General features: G+C 46.0%; 1 long non-coding RNA gene across 4 annotated transcripts; it reads right to left on the bottom strand.

The window, feature by feature from the left end:
* Nucleotides 1-240: 240 nt before the first annotated feature.
* LOC113945845 lies at nt 241-5,682 on the bottom strand. 4 transcript variants are annotated; one of them, XR_003527198.1, is made up of 3 exons: nt 5,453-5,682; nt 2,252-2,436; nt 241-614 (listed from the first exon to the last, which is right to left on the bottom strand). It is a non-coding gene; the product is annotated as an uncharacterized LOC113945845 (long non-coding RNA). The 4 variants fall into 4 exon arrangements; XR_003527201.1 differs by lacking the exon at nt 5,453-5,682 and adding an exon at nt 3,912-4,106; XR_003527200.1 differs by lacking the exon at nt 5,453-5,682 and adding an exon at nt 3,539-3,776.
* Nucleotides 5,683-7,996: the final 2,314 nt, after the last annotated feature.

The raw sequence follows: 7,996 nt of genomic DNA, 5'->3' as shown, positions 1-7,996 counted from the left end.
GCACCACCAACATCTGCTTATGGAAAAGCAAAACTTACCCTCCCACTCTAAAAAATAATAAGAAGAAAGGGATTAAGAGAGAGGCTGGGGGTCCCTGACAACACAAAACCTGACTTCTCTGCACGAGGTCCCCAAATGCAACGTCTGCTTAGTGGGTTACATTTTTTGTCTGGGTTATTGGCACTTGTATTTGAATAAGAATTCAAAATCAAGCAAAAGCTTCAAGGTCAACAATCTTTTTATAGAAGCAAAAACCCATGAGAAAAATTTAAGCAATTATTCTTAGCCAAAGGAGCAGTCAGTTCAAATAAATGTATCAAAGCCTCCAAATTATCAGCAATAAAATCTTATGTCATCTAATAATGACAATGATGACAATAATTACCGGGACAATGATTTAAAGCTCAGTATTTTTATAGTACCTAATTTAACAAGTACAGGTTGCTTATTTATGCCTTTCCAGACTGAAAAAGCACTTGTCTGGGTTTGTTTATTGTCTAAGTTTAGACTTCTGGAAGACAAAAAGCTTCTAGAAATTACCACACAAAGTTCCTGGAGATGCTGATAGAGGTACAATTTTAATAGGCAGAAAGTTTGCAGACATCAATCTGTACCTACAAAGAAAATGGAAGAAATAAGAGCAGAGGAGTGGCAAACTGGTGGAAAAGAAAGTCATAGTTTAGAAACCAGCTTAACAACCATCCAAGTTGATTTCTCACATGGAAATCACCCAGCCTTATTGATTCTGTGATTCTCTGGAGAGCAGGAGGAGGACTCTGGGATTAGTAGAAAATCCTACAGGAGTTTTGCCCTGTGTGCTCCTGTTTCCATCCTGGTCCACATTCTGTGTCACATCCCTGAGAGGAAAACTCACTTCTCCACATGCATAGTGTGCAGAGATTTGTGGTGATGAGCAGATCCTGCCTTTGGCCCTTTACCCACTCCTGGAAGCACAGCCATTCTTTATCCCAACCACTGGCTTTCCCTAAAACAGAATATCAGCTCTGATATTCCAGTGGAACCTGCCGGCTCCTGTGCTTCTGAGGAGTTCATAACGACATGGACACGGCTCATAATAACTCATTCATGCCAACACAGTCATTTCTATGCATAACTTTCACATTCTGACAATCTGCAGGACAAGACCTGACCCAGCCCATTTTTCAGGCTGGGAAAAGGAGCACAGTTCTCTTGCCTGAGTAAGGGTTGGATTCAAACCATACCAGTGTGGGAGGTCATCTCACTATGTGACTTATTAAATTAAAGGTTTACCCTTCCCTGATAAAGCTGGAGGGCTGTACAACCTGCAGTGCCCCAGGACACAGACTTCTCTAACAAATTCTGCATAAGTATTTAATACAGTTTTATACAAATCCACAGCATGTATCTGATGACAGGGATGGACAAATCAGCACTCTGTCATACAGTCTGGGGATTTTCAAAACCTCAGCTTGACACCTGTACATATATATATACATATATTTTTCAATATGATGGCTGGGCAGCTACAGTTATTTTTCTGGATGAGGAACATACTAATCTTAAATTTCTGTACAGGTACCAAAACAAGGTGCTGGACAAAAAGAAGCTTCTAATTTGCCATTCACCTTTCCTATTTCAGCTGGGGTGGGAAGATGGAATAATAAATTCAGTTCTCTGTTTACAACTCTAAAATACTTGTGAGATTCTTGGAGTCAATGGAGCCTGCAGGTCACTCAGCATTTTTGCCATGGTGTGGTGTGTAAGAGACCAAATGAGTCATACCATTGCAGAGCACAGGGCTGTAATTATGATAAAGGAAGGGAATTAATCTGTCACTGGGGAATTAATGCAGCGGACAGACTTTCTTTTACAAGAGCTCCAAGCAATGTCCCTGTATCAAGGCCTGGAGTTATATTTGATATTAGCAGAATGCATGTGGTCCCCCAGTAGTTACTCTGAACAGTAATTAACCCTTTGCTGGTGGCCTTGAGCCCAGCACCAGGGAAGGGAGGGGGCCTGAGGGCAGAGCCCGGGTCCTCCTCTGCTCCAGGAGGCTCCAGGGCTGCTTCCAAACATGGGAGCAAATGCAGAAAATGGAGAAATCATTTCATTACCATTAGTGGGATGTGTAGGGAAAACACCACCTAAGGGGAGCTGCCCTGGAGCAGAGTGACCTGATGGAGCAGCCAGGGGTGTGACACACCCTTGGGAAGGAGCAGCCTTCCCCTTCCACAAGAGAGCTGGAATAACACTGCTGGATTTTACCCACCTGGGGCAGGAAAATGCTGTTGGAGTCCCTTCATGCCATGGCAGGGTTGTTTGAGCAGAGGCAGGAGCAGTGGTGATGCTCTGGCACAGCTGGGTTATGAGGTGGCTGTGCTGGCACAGGAATTTACCCTGCATTTCACTGCACACAGCAACACATTTTCACAAAGGGGGACACACAGAGGAAACCTAAAATAAAAAATTAAACAGCGTTATTACCACAAAAAAAAAAATGTTAAAACCCAGCAGAAACTGAGAAACAAGGCTACGAATTTCTGCAGCAGTGAAAGAGGATTTTATAGCCAGTTTTCCTCAAGCCCCAAACATGTTTTACACAGGGCCATTACCAGACATCTTCGTAGGAAAACAAAATGCAGCTCGATTTCCTACAGCAGAGTGTGGATGCAGTGACTATCAGCTCCAGAGATTTCTGTGTGCAGTGACTGGTGGTGATGAAAAACGATCTGTAAATTGTGTCAAAACAAAGGCACAGTTTGAGCAGTTTGTGTAACGAGCAGCACTGATGACACCACGGAGGGGCTGCGGCCAACACGCTGTTTGCAAACACGGAGCTGAATCCAGACGTTTATTGACACCAGATCAGCGTGTTTGCCTCCACTGCAAACAAATATTTGGCGTGTCCTGAAAACAAGGCTGGCAGGACCGTGGGGAGAAGTTTCTCTGCTCTCTCAGGAGGGGTTTGCTCAGGGGACGTGTCTGACAGCCCAGCCCAGCCCGGCTGGCAGGAGCACACCAGCCTCTGAGGGAGGGTATTCCCTGAGCAAACATTCCCACTGAGGAACACATGTGGCACTCCAGGAGGTGGTTTAGTGGGCTAGGGGGCATTCAGTCTGTCTTTGGGGTCTTTTCCAACCTTAGTGATTCTATTGCAACCAGAGGTGAGTGATGGCTGTTCCTCCATCAGGAAAAGTTCTTTAACCACTCCTTGCAGCCCAGGCAGGTGGCACAGTCCCACTTTTCTGTAATAACATATGGATGAAGTGTTTCTGATTGCTAAGGGAGCAGAGCAGCTGCACTGAGCATGTCACATGTGCTCTGCTCCAAACTTCACACCATCACTTTCTTGGCTTTGTTGTATATTCAATATCTGACACAGAAACTCTATTTCTGGACTGTTTCCACACAGTCTTGCTATTCCAAAGCTCAGTGTTTATAAGCAGGTGCTGGCCATCAGGAACACAAATTAAGTTCAAAATCCTGTTTCCCACTCCTCAAGAAACAACTGGACCAACCTGGCACTTCATCCTTGCTCCAGCAGCTCTCCTCACACCTGACATCTCTCAGCCCTCATTTCAGCACATTTCCATGAATTTCAGAAAATCCTTCAGTGAGGACATTTTCCTCATTTTATCCAAACAGGATAGACACCAATGTTTCTCAGAGATTTCAGGGAAGCTTCTGCAGTCAGGCTGTTGAGGGTGGGAAGTGAAGCACTTGTAGAGCCAAAGTCCTTGGATTCAGCTCCTCTCATCGACACAGCCTTCACCCCTCTGGCTTTGCAAAGGATCACTCCCCTGTATTTATAGATATAAATATATTTTTATATACTGACAGAAAGCACACACAGGAGGTTTCCCTCCTGTTGCTTTTCAGTAACACCCACCCTGTACCCACCCCATGGAGAACCCCACACCACCAGGTACCTCCGCTGTAAGCGCCTGTCCTGTTCCATCTGCACCTTCTGCTGCCCCCTCCAGGCACCATTTCCATCTCCACAGGATTTCTGTGTTTCCTCGTTCCATGTCAGGTCTGAGGGAGGCACAAACCCACTCCTGTGCTCCCTGGGCTTCTCTGCTCATCGGTGACCTCGCTGAGCAAGAGACCCGCTGGCTCCATCCAGCAGCAAACACCCTTCCACAGCTCCTCAACTGATGGAATGTCACAATTCCCACAAGCACTCTGGCAAACTGTGGCTTTAGTCATGAATCATGTGATACATTTCAAGCTTTTATTTCAAATTAATGGCTGCAGCAGGTATGGCTCAGCAGAGAGCAGGTCCAGCAGCTGAGACACCAGTCCCAGCAGCACTCCTGGTCCAAGGGGCCTCTGCAGGGAAGACTAAGGATGCAGCAGCTCTGGTTCCTCCTGGGAAGAAAGCTGCCCAATTTAACAGTGCCCACTGTGCTCTGTAGTTAATGATCCATCTGCAGCTTAGCCAGAATTATTTGGGAAGGAGAAAACCTGCACAAAGCAGCATCAGAGCCGGCCTTGGGAAGGGAGCTGGAGCCAGGGAAGAGCCCCCAAGGCCAGGAGGGAAAGCTGAGCTCACACCCTTGCGTGAGGCTGAGGCACATTCCACCCTCCAGAGCTGCTTCCCCAGTAGGGACCGACTGCAGACCAACAAATTATTAACTTCTTACATTTAGGAGACACCACTGACATCAATCCCTGAGTGCCTTTCCAGTGCCTTTGGCACAACACATCCAGGAGAATCAGCAAAAGGGGGCTCAGCCACTTTTCCAACCCAGCCAGTGCCTGGGAGCCATTTGTCCCTGGGCACTGAGGCACAGAGCTGAGCATCCTCATGTGCTGGGAGGCAGGAGATCCCTCCTGTATCTCTGGAGATGGGAACCCCATCCCTGGATAACCTGTCATTCATGGCACAGTGAATCCCCCATTTGGGACACACATATTTTTCTTTCTTAATACTTTTTCCCATCTCCATAGGTCAGGATTTTTCTGAATTCTCAAATTACTCCTCATTAACACGAAAAAATAATTTCCATTTGGCAGCATTCCCATGAATAAAACATCCCTGGGATAATAATCTGCTTGGGGCAAGAGGTGCTGACCTTCAGAAATGAGGACAGATCCTGACTTGTATTCAGGAGTGAAAAAATCCAGTGACTTCCAATGTTCTTCAGCTTGAAGGAGACCAGGGAAAATTTTCCATTGCTGAATATTCACATTTCAGGCGTTTTTGAGCTAATCATCCGGGTTCAGAATTTTTGCACGCTGACTGCCAAAAATAAATTACTATGAAAATGGGATGCTGTGTGTGGATGAGCTGGGGAAACACTGCACATTTTGGAGGTCACTGCAAGAAAAGGAAAACACCAGCAGCCAGCCCAGACGAGGCACTGGCCCCACATCAACCTCTGCTCACGGGAGGCTCCAGCACGTGGAGAGGAGGGGCAGGAACGAGGAGGGCAGAGGGTCAGCCAAGCATTTTAAGAGGTCTCACCTTGATTTTTGGCAGGCCAGTTGAACTACAGAGCTCGATATCCTCTCTGAAATATTTATCACTCGAGGTTTTCGTACCACATCATTTGCAATCCTGCTTTTGAGGAGCTCAGCACAGTGGGAAACTCAGCTATTGATTACAGGCTGTTTCTAATTAGTGTGCCACTCTGATCCCCTCCGTGTGATCGGGCTCCGTATCGGAAAAGGCTCCGTTCCTTCACTTTAAATATGGATTTGGTGGTGACTTTCCCTTTGTTGATGCCAACAGGCACACACACAATTGCTTTTGCAATTCAAGACAACGTACACAGAGGTTCACACTCTGCTCCTGGCCCTGGGCCACGTTTCCCTCCAGTAATAACATTCTGTCTAGAAACAACCAAGCCGATAATTTGCACCCATCAAGCCCCTGTAACATAATGTGCCAGCTATTTAGGACTGGAAAATTTATCACTCAACAAGAGTCAAGGATCTTGTACCAAGCAATACTCCCACTTCCCAGTTCCTGTCATTCCACTTGCTCCATGCAATTTACCAGAACACCTCCCTCCCCCGTCTCGCTGCAGATTTAGGACCAGTGTTTTTATACGTGTTCAACCGGCCACAGAAAGCCCAGAATAAATTCATCTCCAAAAGGCAGCTCTGCAGTGTGTCACAGAAAACTCAGATGGGAGTAATATGTACAAATGGATATAGATATTGAACTCAGACACCGGGGCAATTAGATGTTGTCACATTAACAACACCACCCCTTCCATGGAGGGGAGGGAAGGGAAGGGGAGGGATTTCCTCCTGGATGGGACTCTGGCCATTTGTCACACAAGTGGTGCAGATGACCAGTAACAAAATGTGGGAAATTCATCATCATAATGAATGACCATGAGTGCAATTCCTTTTCATAACATGTTATCATTGCAGTAATTAACTACCTGGCCGTTCCTTTGTGTCCCCGTGGTGTTGCACATAATCCATCACAGTTTCCAGTGGTAACAGCACATTAAACACACCCTCAGCTATGAAATTCCACAGCCTCAGCACAGAGGAAGTTCTTTAACACCCCAGCATCCCTCACAGCCCATGTTTAGTCCCTCACAGATGCTACACGATCCCCACTGCCTGTGGCACGCACGGAGCTGCCTCGGGATGTGGCAGCAGGAGCTGAAGAGTTCCCTGCCTTGTGTGATCACAAATATAGTTAAAATATTAAATAATAAGCCTTCCCATTATAGTCAAGGACTAACAGGTTTACTCTAAGGGGCAGCACATTCCTGTGCTGTATCAATACAGATGTATTGCTCCAGGCAATCCCAGCAATTAAACTCTAATGATGCACAAACCTGATCCCAAATTTCCTAAATAAAACTGCAACAAACATTCCAAAGTGAGATGGGTCAACATGGGACAGCACAGGGGTCTGTGGGGCATAAATCCACTTGTGTTTTTCCCTTTATTTCTGGAGGACACAGGGGTGGGCAGAGGGCCTTTGGGCAGGTGAGGAGGAGGAGGAGGAGGGCTGAGCAACACACACAGTGCTGGGGATGCTCACAGCTCCAGCCTTTCCATTCCTGCGTCCCCACCTGCACAGCTGCAGCATTCCACAGCCTGGCAAAGCACCAGAGAGTTCAGTTAAAGTTTTTTCCTTCAGGTAACGGATGGAAGGTCAATGACTTTTCTCTCTCACAAAGCTGCTTTTCTATATTTCTGTTTTATATTTGAATTCTCTGTTTTCCCTCCCAGAAGAGAGGGACCTGGTCACACCCCAGCTGCTGCTCCAGCTTCCATTTCCTCCTCAGCCATGAGCTTCACAGCTCCTTCTTTACTCTAATCCTCTCTACTCCTTCCATCTCTAAGACAATCCTTCATTTGTTCTGATGAAAGCATTAACCTGGAAGGGAGGTTTTAAATATCCCAGGCTCCTACACATCTGCTTTATTTCCCACAGCACTTCATTCCACCTCAACAGGAGGAGTTCAAGCCAAAGAAATTCCCAAGGGACAGACAATAAAAAAGCTGGGATGAGGAGGTGGTTGTGTAAAAGCCCACACAAGCTCCACGACTGCCAGGGATGAGAAAGGAGTTGGTCACTACAGACAAATGAGATTAGCACAGCAAGACACTGGATGATTAAAACACTTGTCCTTATGCAAAATTCAGCAGATATTCCCAAATGTCAGTGCCAGACAAATTGCACCATCTGGTCAGTGAGATAAAGTCTTTAAACAAGAACTTTGTAGGCTGAAGGTTCTCAGCCATGGAAACAGGTCATGCTGGTGCACTCTGATTTTCCAAATCGAGGGCAATCTCCTCTTCCTCTTCTCTCCTACTTCATTCCAACATTAAAAAGCACATATGGTGCATTTCTGAAAGTGATATTGTCCAAAAGAATAAAGGATCTCATCTTAACTCTCTCCTTTCTTACACTGATAATTCCCTATTCTGCCTGATTCCAGACACCACTGCTATTGTTAAAACACCATTTCTCCTGTTAGGAAGCCATCTAATTCATGCATATATATATCAAATACATTGGATAATAAATACATAT

Source organism: Corapipo altera, unplaced genomic scaffold (assembly GCF_003945725.1).
Source record: "Corapipo altera isolate COAL_440 unplaced genomic scaffold, ASM394572v1 55, whole genome shotgun sequence".
In the NCBI taxonomy this organism is placed as follows: Eukaryota; Metazoa; Chordata; class Aves; order Passeriformes; family Pipridae; genus Corapipo; species Corapipo altera.
Note: the sequence above shows the minus strand (reverse complement) of the source record. Positions and strands in the feature narration are given on the sequence as shown.